General features: G+C 50.9%; 1 protein-coding gene across 9 annotated transcripts in view; it reads left to right on the forward strand.

Annotated features, from left to right (window-relative positions):
• The first annotated feature begins 4,659 nt into the window (after positions 1–4,659).
• SIL1 (SIL1 nucleotide exchange factor) overlaps positions 4,660–16,172 on the forward strand; it is a 95,777-nt gene continuing 84,264 nt past the window's right edge. For 6 of the 9 annotated variants that reach the window (XM_059860344.1, XM_059860346.1, XM_059860338.1 and 3 more), the window contains exon 1: positions 4,660–4,731. The gene's annotated coding sequence lies outside the window, so the exon portion shown is untranslated. Of the gene's footprint in view, positions 4,732–5,637; positions 6,083–8,826; positions 8,991–16,172 lie in introns of those variants that run through there. The other 3 variants (XM_059860339.1, XM_059860341.1, XM_059860340.1) reach the window with 3 other exon arrangements.

Here is a 16,172-nt window from a genome sequence, read left to right on the forward strand (position 1 = left end):
GCCCATTTGTGCAGGGAATAATGGCTCATAACCATACCCTCTCCTTTAGTAGTGTGACACTGCTGAGATGGGTGGTCTTGTGTTTCCACCTTAGGAGAGATGTTTTATTAATTGTTCTTGCCCTTGCTCCTGAGCCCATCTCTCCTGTGATGTGGACATGCTTCAAATACAGTGATGAGGAGGTGGCAGCCGGGATGTGGCTCCTGGGGGAGGCAGCCAGAGAGGCAAGGATGGGTGCTGCCCACAGCTGTCCAGTGATCTGAAACCTTCAGCCCTGGGAGGGACTGACTGCCCCCAGGCCAAGGGAGCCTGACTCTGCTGGGGGATAACCAGGACTGTGTGTCTGTGACCTGGCTCTGTTCCATGGGGAGGAGGCAGGGGATTGAACTGTCCTCTTGCTGCCTGCATGGCCCTCTGTGCTGGCCAATTTTTCACCCAAATCCCTGCTTGAGCACCCATAAAGGCCCCTGCCCAGATCATTTGGCATGATGGCTTCTAGAAAAGCGTCCCTGCGGTCGCTGTCCCTGCCTGGTCACAGCTGAGCTGGTGGCACTGAAAACTTGAGTTTCCCTTCACACCCCTCCTGTACCTGCAGGTCCCTGTGCTCTCACTCCGGGCTTTATTCTCTTCCCTGCTTTACCCTCATTTGTGCCCGGCTCCGGAGGAGAGCGCTGGGAATTGGTCACTGTGTTGGCCCCGCTGATTTAATCCAAAGCCGGTACCAGGCGGGAGGGAGCGAGGGCAGCCCGGGGGGCGAAGCACCGGGTGGTGCCGACCGGCGCCGTTAATAACGGGGGTGAAAGGCGGCAGCCGCCGGCATCGCCCGTCTCACCCAGGCACAGCCTGCCCTCCGCCCCGCAGCTGGAGCTCCCACGGGGACAGAGCTGTCTTGGGGACACGGCAGAGGAACCGTCAGGGGCTGTCACCGCACAGGCGGGCGCTGACCCCGAGCTGTGCCACTGCTGCGTGGGCAGCAGCTCACCCGTGAACCGCGAGCTGCGCCCCCGCGGGCAGGGCGCTTCTAGAGCAGGGAGAGCCCCTGGGCTCATCGCATCCCACTTATGGCTCCAGAGCCTCCGAAGGACTGATGGCAAAAGCCCTTGGATGAGTCTCTTTTTTTGGCAGTGGATGAAATAGGATTTTGCTGGTGGTGATAAGAGACTGCAAGATGGACCCATCTGATCTTCACAGCAATTCAGAGAGACTGATGCTGACGTGGCAGAACAGGTCTTGCAATAGCTTTCATGTCCCAGCACACAAAATGGGTGAGAAAAAGCATTTTTGAAAGTGATTGGGGAAACTGCAGCTGTGATGCTATCCTATCTCAAGCCCAGGGTTCCCCCCCAGTCTCTTTGGAGTCACATGTACTCCAAAACCACTCTGCTCTGATCTCAGGCTGGGTCATGACTCATGTCTTGGGCTGTAAAAATGCATTTCATTGTGTCAGCAGGAAAGTGGCTGTGGGCAGCGCTCTGGCAGCGGTGAGGCCGGCCGGGGCAGGCTGTTCAACAATTACACCCACTGGAGACCAAATTCCATCTCATATTTGGCTACAGCACTCAAAAAAAGGTTCAGGGGAAGGAAAGGCTGGAGGGGAAAAGTGTTTTACTTAAAAATCTTGGTAGGACTTTATGCAGTGGCTTGTCTGGCCACAAATCCATCTATTTTGGTGCAGGTGCAAAGCCTAGACCTGCCACCTGGAAATGTGACCTCAAGAGTCCTGCAGCCTGTGGAGTTTGCTTTGTACCCAGGAGAGAGACCTCATCCTGCTCGTCCTGGCATCCTTCCAGAGGGAAAAGGGCAACTGAACCCTCTGCATGTCTCTGCCTTGCTGTGTTAAACAGCATCCATGGCTTGTCTCTGGGTCTTCCCCCAACCAAAACTACTTGCAGGTACTTTTAGTATGAAAATATCACAAAAACTAAGAGTTACCTGTCAAGGGGCAGCACTGTGAGGCTTCACAGCATTGGCACCTTGTGACTTAATTTTGCTTTTGGACTTAAATGTCCAATTATGTGTCTGGGAGTGTTTAGCACCAGTCAGGTAATTTCATTTGTGACCAAATTTGGGACACACTGCCACAATGGAGCTACTGGAGAAGCCAAACAGCCTTGAGAAGAGAGGAGCCTGGTGGCTCCAGATGAGCATATGGCAGTCCTGGGAACAAACCCACACACCTTTTCCTGAAGAAAATCTGGATTCCTTAAAGGAGGGGGTTGAACCAGGAGGGATCAATTCCATGAAGAAAATCTGGATTCCTTAAAGGAAGGGGTTGAACCAGGAGGGATCAGTTCCATGAAGAAAATCTGGATTCCTTAAAGGAAGGGGTTTAACCAGGAGGGATCAATTCCATGAAGAGCAGTTGCCCTGTTCCCTTGCTGTCCAGGACAGAGCAATGCTGTGGGACCAGGACAGGGGCTCAGTGCCTGTTAAAGCCCTGGGCACTAAGGGAGATCAGGAGCAGCTGCAGACAGAGGCAGCTGAAGGATTCCTGCTGCCTCCCACCAACGCTGCCCGCGATTCATCAATTACCTATCTGCTTAGTCCTTTCCTCCATCCTTTTACAATCTAAATAGCACATTTTATAGTCGCTGCTAAGTGATGTGATCAACATCAATTACCTACTAAAAGAGAATCAAGTCTTGATTTAAAATTAAGTGCTGCATTTTCCCATGTTCTTTATATGTAGCCAACAGAATAATTGCAGTGACATAAAAACTAATTACACAACTCCACAATTAGGCCTCCCTCCTAGTGCTGTGATTGTCTTTAAGTATACTGATGAAAAATTACTCCCAGTCCCAAATTACTCTCTCGCACCCATCTTCTCTAATACCTTTTGAAAAAGCCCTCCACCCCATCAGACCGAAGAGAGGAACTCCAGATGCAGAAGGTAATACATGCAGAGTGTATTTTATCTCACAGATGTGGGAGGTGTTTCAGATGTGGGATTCGGTTGGGATTGCCCAGGGATGCAGCAGGGCTCCTCTCTGGATGGACTGAGCATCTCAGTGAGGCTTCCAAAGTGCCTGGTGGCTGGTGTGCCAGCACCCTGAGACAAGCAGGGAGAAAATCCTCCTCCCACTGCCCCAGCTGACATTTGGCTCCTGGGCTGCAAGCAGAGAGACCAGTCCTGCCTGGCTGCCAGCCTTGGGTTTGGTGTGTGGAGCCCAAAAAGAGGAGCAAGAGGCTGAAGTACTTTTCCCCATCCAAAGGCCAGCAGTTACACCCAGGCAGCAATCACGTAGCTGCCTGAGAAACCATAAACCCCAACAAAAATCATAAACATCAATAAAACTCTGGTGCACTCCTGACAGGCTTTGAGGGATTTGATTCCAGATTATGTTTTTGAGGTGTTTACAACCAACCTGGAAAGATTGAAAATATTCAATTACTGGCAAGGAGAGCTGAGATTTACTTACAGTCAATCTCCTGCCTCCAGGATCTCTGTGGGTGCCAGCCAGTGAAACACAGCATGGGTGAACAGAGCCGTGGGGACAGTGGTGCAGGGACAGGTCCCCCTGATGTCACTGAGCATTTTTCACTAGATGATTAAGCACTGCAGATTTAATTTGGGGCTGGCATGTTGGTTTTGGCTGCTGTGCAGTGGATACCATGGCCTGTTCCTCAGCCACAGCCCAGCCCTCACCAGGGAGGGCTGCACAGCTCGTGGCTGATTTTCCATCATCTCTGCAATGCCATCACTCAGTCGCAGTCGGGAGAGGGGTGGGAAATGCTTTGGCATGATTTTAATCAGCAAAGTGCTTTGAGTGAATGAGGTGAGGGGACCAGTGAGCTCCCTGTGCGTTCTCTGACTTTCTCACCTCATTTCAGCATCAGCCAGGGGTGCCAAGACTGAGAATTTACGCACTTGTGTTCACCTGAAACCTCACTACCTTCCTCAAAACCTGTGAAAAATAAAAGGGGGTGCTGAAGTAGCCTGCAGCAGGGACGATGTGATGTGTAAAGCCAACATATCCAGCTCATTGCAAATATTCCCTCCTGATCCCAGGCACCCATCCCAGATATTCCCACCTTGTCACCAGCCCAGAGCACTGGGTGCCACCTCCAGCCCTTCCTCGGACATCTCCAGGGCAGGGGACTCCCAACACTTCCCCGGGCAGCTCCTGCCAAGGCCTGAGCACTCTTTCCACGGAGAAATTCAGAGAGATGCACCGAGGCGCACCAAACCAGGCAGTCCCGTCTGTTCCCTGCTGAGGGACAGATCCTCCAGGACGGGGCTGCTGCCCGCTGCCCGGGACAGGCCGTTCCCACAGCCAGGGAGGCTCCTGCCCTCCCAGAGCAGCCCCGGCTTCCGGGGCCAGACCCGGGACACGGCTGAGCACGGCGAACCCAGCCCGAGACATGGCTCAGATCGGCCCGGGACACGGCTGAGGCTCAGCCCGGGAGACGGCAGGCCCGAGAGAGCGCCGCCACCGCCGCCTCACGGGGCACAGGAGGGCTGTGGGGGGAGTGGGGGGGAGGAAGGAAGATTAGAGGGCGGGGACGACTATCAGAGGGCGGGGCCAAGAGTAGTGGGCGGGGCCAAAGGCTGAGCTGACAGAACGGGACGGGTCAGGGGGTGTGGCCAAAAGGGGCTGTGCGGAGTGGGTAGGGCGGGGTCATGGGCGGGGCCAGTGGCAGGAGCTCGTCCAAGGACGGCGTTGATTGGCTGTAGCGGGGCCGGGGCGGGGCAGCTGGGGCCGGGCGGAGCGTGCGCAGTGCGGAGCGGTGAGTCGGGTGGGGGGGTCGCGGTGGGTGGTGTTGCTGGAGCCCCGCGAGGCCCGCGCGGTAGCTCCGGGTCGGGGACCCGCGATCCGGGACAGAGCCCTGGTCCCGGCCCGGGGGTACCGGTCGCTCCTCCCCTGCTCTGCCCTCGCGCGAGCGGAGCCGGCGGTGAGGCCTCGCCGGGGTGGGGGCTGCTCGCCGGCCCGGTTCCCCTCAGAGCAGCCCTGGCCGGGCCGTTGGGGACGGTGCGTATGCGGCCCCGGGGGCTCGGCAGGCCTGGCAGGACAGGCAGCCTGTGCGGCTGGAGTGTTGCAGCAGGGACCCCAAACGCGGGCCCTGTGAGAGGCACTTAGGCACACAGTCGGGGCAGGGTAGGGGTCCTTTACACTCAGGGGTTTTAAACAAAAATATTTACACGTGAGTTTCCCCCGACGGGCACAGTTTGGATCCTGCCTGGAGCACGAGGCTGGGCTGCGTGACCTCTGGCCTGCTGTGTGCCCAGGCTGCTGTGGAATAAAAACGTGCTGGAAAATTTGGAGTAGCTCTGGGATATTGAAATGGATGTTTCTTCAGGGTGTGCACTCTGTAACACGAGGTCTGAATTTTAAAGCTGTTTTAATTGTTTTGGTACAAGCCTGCATATGGTTCTCTGGCTGGAAAACTGGTGAAACAATACATTCCACAAGGCCAGGAAGGGAATACTGAGCAAACGGGATTTTGTATATAAACACTGTTTGGAATGTTGCCTTAAAATGTTTAAGTTCAGTGGTTGACTAACACTTGCATTAGGAGTGATCTTTGACAGAGCTCTGACGCTGCCTGCCTTCAGGAGGGTCTGGATTTACACCAAGTTCTACAGACACAATTTCTTAAGGCCAAGTTATTTATTCTGCAATGTTTCTCTACTAGAACTATCCCAGTCCGAGTACAGCAGAGAGGCAGAGCTGCCTGCGCTGGTGCTGCTCAGTGTGCCTGCCAAAGGAGGGTAATCTGCAGAGGCATTTCTGTGGTGGAGCTGTCTGTGGAAGAGGCTGGCCCGTGCACAGCCTGGCAGGAGCCTTTTAAGTGCAGATAAGTGTCCAGAGGACGTTGGAAGACTATGACACGCCCTGTCATTTACAGAACATGCTGCTGCAGTGCTCTTGCTCCCTGTGATCATTTGAATTCATTTGTTCTCTGGGAGTAGCATTGTTAAGGGATGCACTTCTAAGTTTCTCTTTCTTTCCCCCAACCCTGCCTTAAAAAGACCCAGTCTGGTCCACTTTGTTTTTCAGCAGCCTCTAGGCCATTTCTGTGGTGGAAGTATCCAAAATACTGTCCCAGAAACTTCAGCATAGGAGTCCAGCTACCAGAGGTGAGAGAGCAGTGTTGTGAGTTCCTGGAAGCTGCTGACTGTGTGACAATGTATTTACTAAATTTGGAAGGATACAAATATGATTCTTGTGAAGAAATCAGCTGGAAACAATTCCTGGTGAACTGTCAGAGCAGCCTTTGAACCCACAGTGTTGTCCCTGTGTCCTGAAGCAGCACAAGAGTAGGGATGCTGGTGCTACCGCCACCTTCTTCATTTTTACAGCAGAGAATTCCTTTAGCCTGAGCAATAAAACACCTGCAAAACTCCAGCACCCCCAAACCTGTCTCTGTCTGCTTCTGCTTGGGTTGGGCAGATGGGGTCGAAAGCACAGCAGCCATACCTTGAGAATTTGTGAGGCAGTGGATTATTGGGATAAATTTAGGGATAGTAGTCAGCCTTTCCATGTGCTAATCCTCTGTGCTACTGACTCCCTCCGTGGCTTTTGTAACCCACCTCAGCTCTTACACTCAGCGTTCTCCTCTGAGAAATAACGCTCGACTAGGGCTCGGGAGGGAGGTGAATCAGCTTTAATTAAGATTTGTTGAGCACTTTGTTGATAAGTTCTCAATAGCTGGTTGCTATTTTTTATGAACACGCAGATATTCTTAGCACCTGCAGTGGGAAGTGACACAAGGCTGGGGATCTCTGGGAAGCAGCCCTGCCAAGGGAGACGGCGCCTGCTCACTGTGGCTTTGTCAGATCCATTTTGGCTGTGGTTCATGAGGCAGCTCAGCAAAACCCCAAATCCCTCTGAGTCTTTGGGAAATCTGAAATGTTCCTGAGAGCTAAGCCCTGCTTTTGCATGAGATTTGTAGCTTTTGCCCCCTTGCTGGGTTTCTCCCAAGCTGCTGGTTGGGTTTGGTGCAGCTGTGTTCTGGTGGCACCAGGTGCTGTCACCTGCTTTGTAAAACCTTGTGGCAATGACTTCAATGGCTTTCAACAACTGTCCCCTCAAATTAAGGTGTCTGGGGTAGGCAGGGCTGGGTGATGGCCCCTCTGGGCTTCAGGCAGTGCAGAGGTTGGTGGGGCTGTGTGGGGTGGGAGGGGAGGAGGGAAGCTGGGAAGCCATGCCCTTCCCCAGGGCAGCATCCCATTCCCTGCTGGCTTCTCTGCTGCAGCAGCGAGGTGGCAAATGAAGCTTGATGAGCTTTGTTTGTGAGGGATAAGGAAGGTGTGAATGGAAACGGTCACAGTGGTGCTGGGTCTGTGTTGTGTGGGTGCCCCTCAGCAGGATGAGGAGCTCTGTTGTATTTTTGGGAAGAGAAGGCTGTTCATTTGGCTTTGTCACTGCTGTAGGAGTAGCCAGATGGAGGATGCTAAAAGGAAATACAGGGCTGGAACAGCCTTCTTGTCCGTGCCCCTGTCCTGAGCCAGGTGAGAGATACTTGGCTCCAGGCTGGACAGTGGTGGATGGTAGCGTAGATCAGGACCCAGTTCCCTCTGGGCTTTGATGGAATCCCACTCTCAGAGCCTGACAGCTCATCTAACTTGGCCGTGCAGCAAACTGAGCAGCCAGTTTGTCTCTTGCCTTCACAGAGCGAGGAGCCCCGTGGCTGGTTGTCCTTGTAAGTAAACCCTGTAAAAATCTGAGAGCTGGTACTGGCCCTGGAGGGAGCAGGGATGGAGAAACCCCTCCAGAGCTAGTATGGGGCAGCATGTTTTATACTGCTGACTGCTCTGCTGGCTGCCCAGACCCTCTGGTTTGTCTGTAACTCAGGGCTGATACCCAGCACAGAGCCCAGACTGGGTATTTTATCTTCCTGGATCACAGAGGGGTGTTCAGCTCTTTGGAACTGTGGTGTCACAGCGCTGGCACATTTAGTCTGGTCCCCAGTTTTCCCCAGGTTCCCTCTGTCTGGAGAGCTTTGCCCTGGACTCTGTTTGTGTGCTTGATCTCTGTTTGTGCTGTTTCCAAGTGCACTTCTTTGCATTGTTTTCCTTGCTTTTCTTTCTATTGATTTGTGGGTGTTTTGGGAACTTTTCTTCAGTTTATCAATTCCGATCATGACCTCCAGAGTGCCTCCAGCTCTTAACTCCTGGGCATCCTTTCAGGTTTTATAAAAGTGCTTTCTCTTCGTTTTTCAAACTATTAATGGAAAGGTTGAACAGAAGCAGACCTGGGCTGAGCTCCCAGGGCTCATACACAAGGATTTCTTTTGTGGTGACAGGGAATTGCTGATAGCTACCCCTCAAGTGTGTTGGGTTGAGTTGCTTTGGTTGGTCTTTTTTTTTCTTATTAATGAGCACTGGGCCTCATGAAGATGAGCTTGCCCAGACCCAGCTCCTCTGGCTATTGAAAGCATCAGATGGATAGAGTGAAAAACCTGCTTTGTGCTGGTCAGAGGTGTGATGGGCCGGTCTCTGTAGGGAGGGATTATGCTCTCCTTCTGAAGGCTGAAGTGATTTTAAGAGCTTTCTTGAACTTTGTTCACCTGGGGCTTCTTGCTGACACTTGCTGGGGCTGGCACAGCTCCGAGACAATCCTCAGCCCTGCTTCCCAGTCAGAGCTGCCTCAGCAGTGGGCTGTGCATGGGGGAAGTTGTGTCCAGCATCTCCCACTCCCCTTTTCTCTCCATGGGTCTCTCCTCAGTGAGAGTTGGGCTTGTCTGTGTGTGACTAAGGTAGCAAAAATGCATTTTTCTCCTCAAGCAATTCCAAGTTCCTTGTGTGGTTGCTCTTCTCTGGAAAAGAGAAAACTACTTGTTCTGGAGAAATTAATGACACTCATTTTTATTCCTAAATAGTGTGTCACGGTGGGTGTGGTTGCAGGAAACCTCCCTGCACCCAGGCCTCTGCTGTCACCTCAGTGCCAACTGCTTAAGGAAGAGGAGTTACTTGAGCTGAAATAGATTTCACTGGAGCAAACGTCTCTGCCCAAGCAGGAACAGCTCTACCCTCCCTGAATTCTGTGAGTACTGAGCTGCTGGGCTCAGCTGCCTGAAGTTAAAGAATTGGTCCTTTTCTGAAGTGCTATTCCATCTTTCTTTGCACATGGGTGTAACTGGGGGGTGAAATTTGGGCCCTACCAAGTTTAAGGACAACACAGGATTCCTCTGTGGCCTTCATGTCTTCCTCCTCTCCAGGCTGGTAACTTGTGGTACCCAGCTGTTCACTCCAGCTGTGCTTCAGGGACACCATCAACAGGATGGAGACACTGTGCCCTCTTTGTTTTCCTGTATTGGTCCATGGCTGATGGTAGAGTCGTGGACTCATGGAATATTCTGAGTTGGAAGGCACCTACAAGCATCATTGTGTCCAACTTAGTGGATGCCCTGACCTAATTTCAGTTCCAGGGGAGAAAATTCAGTCTCCTTAAAACCTTCCAATGTCTTCTGTTGGATTCTTCCTCACTTTTCTCCAGAGGGCTGTGTGCTGTAGTTAAATATGGATGGAAAGGTTGTGTTCCACTCTGGATTACAGCTGAATCTCAGTGGTGGATAAATTGCATCCCAAGTCTAGTTTGCAAAGCCCTTTGGGCTTCATGGGCTGCAGGAAGCTGTATTTTATTCTAGATGTGTGTTTGCTGATAATTCTATAGGATTTGCAGACAGCAGGTTGTAAGAGCCCTGATTATACTGGTTCCCTGTGCAGTCAGACTCTGCCCAAATAATTCAAGTGCCTGCTGCAGAGAGAGGGAAAGGAAGATGGAAGGATGATTTAGAAATCTCTGGAGTAGATGGGAAAAAGATGCATATGTTGATCTGAAGGAGATACCAAGCAACATATATGACTTTCAGCATCTAAATAAAAGTCAGGATTTTTTAAATGGTTGCCTACTTAAAGCCCAAATAATTCCTTTAACGATAGGTTTTAAAGGTTTAACTTAATTTTAGAATTTTTATTTCAAGTGTCCTTCCATAAAATTAACTTTTTGAATGCAGAATGCTTTAATGTCTTCCGTGTTGGTGCTCATTTGCAAGAAATCTCTGCACAGTTATTTCTTATGTACCAGTTAAATCTATCAGCCAACAGATGTCAAGTGTAGCAAAAATGCTATAATAATATTATGGTCTAATAATAGTTATAATGATTCTAATTACCTGGTGCAGCTTTAAAGAGAGGCAGATTCAGAGATGAGTGCAAAGGAGGTGTTTAACCTTGAACTGCAGAAGCAGGGCACTTCCAGAGGTGCCTGTGCTGCCCCCCCTCTTCCCTATCAGACATCCCCCTCCCTTTATTTCCTCCAGCAGACTGGGAGCAGCACTCCGGTGTGTTTTTAATGTTCAGACCTCATTCTGGCTGTGTTCAAAGGGGCTGGTGAGCTGAGGATGAGCAGGTTTCCTGCACTACCTGGGAGTGTGAAGCCTGCTCATTTTCAGCTTCTGTCTGCCCTGCTCCTGGTGTGCTCCCACTGCCTGATGGTTGTGGCACTTGAGGACTGCTCCCACCTCGGGAAGGCTGCGGAGCCTCAGCAATCTCCATCCTCTCTGCAAGCTGCTTGTGCTGCTCTTAACTGTCAGGGGTGGCTTTGCCCCAGCCTGGGAAGCACAAAGCCAGAGTCTCCTGATGGGAGAGCATTTGGGGGTGTACAGGTGAGTGGCTGAGAGTTGTTGATCCCTACAGAGGCTTTGGTGAGGGGGTAGGAGAGCACTGGGCTGGTGCTTGAGTGCTGTGCTTGCCTTGCCTTCAACAGTCTGGCCCCACAGAGCCTTGTCAGGCTCTCCTTCCCCAGCTGCTCCACGTGCCAGCTCTGTTACATCACTCCCAATGCCCTTTCACCACCATATTTTTCCTTTAGGAAGGATCCTAAAGGATCCTACAGCTGCATTTGCTGTATTTCTGTGGTTGTTGCTCGATGTTGCTGAGTGCTGTTAGGGCCTTGGGGTCCCAGTGCTCGTTGTGGCTGTCCTGTAATGGATCCCCTCGTGTCACAGCTGCTCATTTAATCCTGTGACATGCAGGGGTGAGGAGTCCACGGCTCACAGACTAGCAGCCTTTCCACAGAGGAAGCTCTGTGTGGGCTGGAAGTTGACAGCTTTCAATGATTATATGCTGAACCTTCTTCCTAGAAATAATTGATTCACAGGCTGATGAGAACTACAGGAACTTGTCTCTCAGCTGCTGCTCCCTGGCATGGGCAGCAGCTGGAAATCTACTGTTTTCCTATAAAATAGATCCAGAGGTGCCCTTGCAAGGTTTTTTTTTTTTCCAGCAGAGCTGACCTGCTCTGCTTCTCGGGAAAGCCCTGCCTGCCAATACCTGCAGCACACCTTGTGCAAGGGCTCGTGCTGCTGAGAGCTCTGCCACCTTCAGCCTTTCCCTTTGGGGAGGTTCAGCCTTTCCCTTTGGGGAGGTTCAGCCTTTCCCTTTGGGGAGGTTTGCCTTGCTGGAGTCAGTGTGTGTGTGTGTGTTCATGCATCACCATGGAGATGAGGCCTCAGGAGCTGTAGGGCGCAGCCTTTTCCGGGCTCACATGAGGAAGGATGTGGTAACAGGCTCTTCTTATTTAGGGAAAATGATTTCTTGGAGTAAATAAATCGTCAAAGAACACTTGGCATCAGCTCAGGTGCTATTAAGGAGAAGATCTCTTGAAGCCAGAGCTGTGAGGCTCATGCAATATTCACCTGCTTTGCTGTGTTCCACATCTGGCATTGCCGCTGTGCCCAATGCTGACTCACTGACCCACTTGTGCTTTTACTTACCCCGAGATAACAAAGCTCCTGTTGCTTTTCTCCTCCCTTTCTATGTATTTCTCATCCTGCCACAACAGCACCTTCCTGGATCCCTTTCCTTGCCCACTGACTGTCCAGGCTTTCAGTGCTTTGAGGCTTCATTTCCTGTGGCTGCTGCTGCTTTGGCCGGGTTTGCGGAGGATGTGGAGGGTGTGTGGCTGCAGTGAGTTCTCCCCCATGCAGAAACACCTCTCTGAGTTGAGCACGCCCCAAAACCCTGCTCTGGTCATGCAGACATTCTTGGGGGCTTGGGGACACTGCCCTTTCCACGTGCCTGCCCCTGGCACACTCTTTCCTTTCTAGTTTCTGGTACACAGAACCCTCCCAACAAGGTCTGGAAGGGTCCTGTGGCAACTCTGCCTCATTGCCTCCACGTCTTATTCCAGACTTCAGCCATAAAGATCTCTTTGCCCTTGCTAAAAACACTGTCTCCTAATTTCTCTCTGCAGGAGTATTATTTAATTTGTAACAGTTTTAGGACGTTATTTGAAAAATCCGATATGAAGCTGTATTTTATTTTCTGTAATGATCCACTAATGCAGGCATATTTCAAAGGCAGGCGATGCAATACTGTGGCATTTAATTATATTTTGTTTTTCAACTGAGCATCAATAGACAGACAATAACAAATGGTGGACAATATGCATACAGAGCAAAGTCTCTTCATTTTCCTTTTCAAGACTGTGGAAGCGAAAATGTATAGCCCTTAAAATGGACTTGGCCTGCTCACAACTGCTGCTTTAGTGTAGTTAACTCACTTCAGGAGGAGTTTTTTCTTCTTACTCTGCCTTAATTAATTTTCTTGCTCTCTTCCTGCCCACAAAATAAACTCTTACAGTGTGGAAAATCTCCAGCAGGAGCTGTGGGTGCTCTAAGTGCTTCTGCAAGTTCTGCATGTAGCTTTGAATACTCTGTTGATACCTAGTGTGTGATGGCTCCTCCAGATGGGCCCTCCTGAGGGTGACAGAACAGAAGGACTGGGTGTGAGGTTCCTGTCCCTGGGAGCTGGACATGGCATGTGCCAGCCTTGGAAAGGGAGGGAATAATGGTGTGGCTGCCATGGTTGTACTCAAATCAGGAATCAGTAAGTGGCTCTGGAGTGCATTTTGTTCCTCTTCTCCCAGCAAGCGTGGGGTAATCAAGTACAGAGTATATGTGGGGAAGCTTGGGAAGAGTGTTGCACTTCAGCAGGAGGCTTCTGGGAACCATCTGAGTACTCACAGCATGGCACTTGGACATGTGTTCTTGGGTAAAGAAATTTGTCACTGGTGCTGTAAATGGGCTCCTTTGTTCAGATTTGAGGAGCAGGGTGAGATGGGGTGGCTGAGGCAGGCTTGGTTTCTCTAGGTGTCTGGAGAAATTACCATTGTTCAGGAACAGAACCAGAGTTTGCTGAGGAACCTGATGTGAGTGTGACTCCCACTGCACTCCAGCCCTTTGATTCTCTCAGAAATCTCTCAAAGGCAGAGAGCTGAAAAAAGCATTAATTTTTCAGAGGAAGAGTCTCCATTCAGAGATGTAAGTTCAAGCCATGTCCTGGGTTGATGCCTAAAGCTTTGCCTGCTTAACCTGTCTTCAAAGGCTGGGGGCAAGGGCTGTGCCTGGAGCTGGCACTGCTTTCCACCACTGAGCTGGGCTGGATCACAGTCCAGAGAGCTGCTGGCTGGAAACGAGCATGCAAAGGCTGAGAATCTGTGGGAACCTGACTCCTGATGTCTGTGCAGCTGTAAGTGCCTGAAAAGCATGGCTGGAAATGACAGACTGGAGTCTGTAACCTCCTCCTGCTCCCTGGGATCTCGGTGTAACACTTGCTGTGTTCCAGGCACAGCCTGTGTTTGCTCCTTGCTGAAAGCAGTGCCGTGAGTCCTTTGCAGCTCTCCTGGTACCTGGGCTGGCTGAGGGTTGTGTTCTGAGCTGGGTGAGAGGCTCCTGGAACAATGGATGGGGTCCTGTGCTCCTGCCAGTCCCTGTGGCTGGAGAGGGATATAAATATAACTCATCATCAGGCACTGGATGCTCTTTAAATAAACTGGGAAAACCCCACACAGCTGAGGCTGTACTGGCCCTGCTAATGCTGGGGGAATGCCCCATGCCTGATTCCTTGTTCTTCCCTTGTTCCTTGCTTTAGGCTGCCAGATTTCCCATTTGCTCACTTCTTTTTGTCCATCAGCAGTATCAAGGTTCTGTTGCTGGGTTTGAGGCAGGAGGTTGCTTTCTGGTGACTTGAAGCAACACGTCCAGCTTCTCCTGTCCTTCCTTTGCATCTCCTGCCTTTCTCCCTGAACCTGCTCTCACTGTGCCATAAACTGATCTCCTTCCAGCCAGGAACCTCAGGCCTCTTGCTGACTCACTTTTATGGGGCCAGTTTCCACCATCTATCGAAGGAGAGGCTTTCCTGGCTATGGCAGGGCTCAGGTGGCTGCTCCCAGAGCACACTGGATCATCTGGAGCCAGCAGCTGAGCTCTGGGCTGAGGGATGTGCCCTCTGTGCAGACTAGGGAGTGCTTGAGCCTGGTCTTTGCAGGAGCAGGTGAGTGATTTGAGATCCTCACAGTACTGCTGGCATGATTTATTCTTGCAGAAATGCCCACAGCATTTTTAGGGGCTTGTTCTGCCCAGCAGGATCACAGACAAGGACATGCCTGGGCCCCGTGCTTTAGTGGCTCTTGCAGGACTGTGCAGCAAACAGGACCTGCAAGGGGCCTCAACACAAGGGCACAAGCCCAATGCATGGGAAACTGTAATGGTGCTTGGGAGTGAACAAAAATAAGTCTCTAGGACTATTTAAAATGAAAAAGTAGTAATCTGTAATTCAGTTTTGAGGGAATTCTTGTAGCAGGAGAGCATGTGCTGGCCGGGAGGGAAGAAGCACTTGCTCAGACAAGTGATAATCCATTGCAGCCCATTCCAGACACCAGGCAGATACCAGCTTTCCTCAGGCTCCCTGGGATGAGCGAGGTGCTGTGCCACTGGATGAGGAATGGGGAGTTTCTGGACTATGTGGAGTGATAATTTTAACACCAAATCCTTGTTCCTAATGGGAACTGCTGGTGGCTGCCTGGCGTGGGGGTGCTGCACGGGAGCTGATGTCTCACAACAAGAAATGTGCTGGGCTCCACAAGCACTTGGGGGCTGACACCGGCCGGCTCGCTTCCTTGGATTTCTCCTCTGGAGCTTGGCAGCCGTCTGCTTCAGGGAGCACAGTGGCCTTATAAGAGTTTATTTGATCTGACACATGACAAATTGTTTCTGCTGGCGGCTACTTGAGGCACAGTCTGTTCACTGGCAGCCACAGCTCTGCGGGCACTGGGAAGTGGAGGAAGGCAGTCCTGCCTTCTCCTCGTAGGAAACATCAGCGCAGGGAGCGTTGCTGTGACCCCCCCTGCCATCCCAGCCTCCCTTCTGCTGCTTGGGAACAGTGCTGTTGGCATGGATTATTAATGATGTTTTTGTGTGCTGGGTGTGTCTGCAGGTGCTGGTTGTGGCTCCCCTGGCGTGTTGGCTGTGGGGCAGAGGAGAACCTGTGTTCTGGAACCAGACCCAGTTGACACTCAAAATGCTTTGTTAAGTTCCCTTTTTTAGGACACCCTTTTAGCTCTGCAATGAGCAGCAGAATATTACATTCCTCAGCAGAATAAAAAGTACATGTCCCCTGTGAGATAGTGTAAATACATTTTATCTGTTCTATTACCTGCAGTTTTCAGAATATGTCCCCTAAGCATTTTAATCTTGTTTTCCAGAGTTGTCAGAGTGAGGAATTGCTCCTATTTGCAACTTTGGGAATGATTACTTGTTCATTAATTTCTTCCCTTTCCTGCTGTCCATCTATTATTGCTTCCAAGAGAAAAAAAAAAAACCTCTCTGTAAATCTCCTCCAAAACAGGGCTGAGTGCCTGATTAGACAGAGAGTTATGTGTGCTGGGAAAGTGTTCCTGGGAGATCATCCTGGAGCTGTGCATCCTGGGTGCTGCTGTTCCATGCCCTTGGGCACACGGAGCCCACCAGGTGATGCCTTTTCCTTGATCTTAAAATTAAGAGCCAGACATGGCTAAGGGATAAAGGGTTTTTATCTTGGTATTTCATAAGGATCTTTATGGTGCACCACTTCACCAAGGTGGAATGTGCTGAAATGCACACACATGGTAGATCATGTATACAATTTACAGACCTTGCAAATTAGCATATTTAACAAGAATGCCTCGATGAGAGGCTTGGAGGAATAGAGTGATATCTTCCTGCTTTAAAGTATTCCTCACTAGATGGGCTTAATTTTAGTTTACAGGATGTATTTTAGATGGGACCTTGGTTTCTCAAGATAGCATAGGGCTTTCCAGCCTCCAGCTGAGAGGCCTTTAGGTTGTTTGGTTTTCTGGCCTAGCAGAATGCCAGGCTTACAGTAAGTTATCAGACTTAAGGAA

This window comes from Haemorhous mexicanus, chromosome 15 (assembly GCF_027477595.1).
Source record: "Haemorhous mexicanus isolate bHaeMex1 chromosome 15, bHaeMex1.pri, whole genome shotgun sequence".
Lineage (NCBI taxonomy): Eukaryota > Metazoa > Chordata > Aves > Passeriformes > Fringillidae > Haemorhous > Haemorhous mexicanus.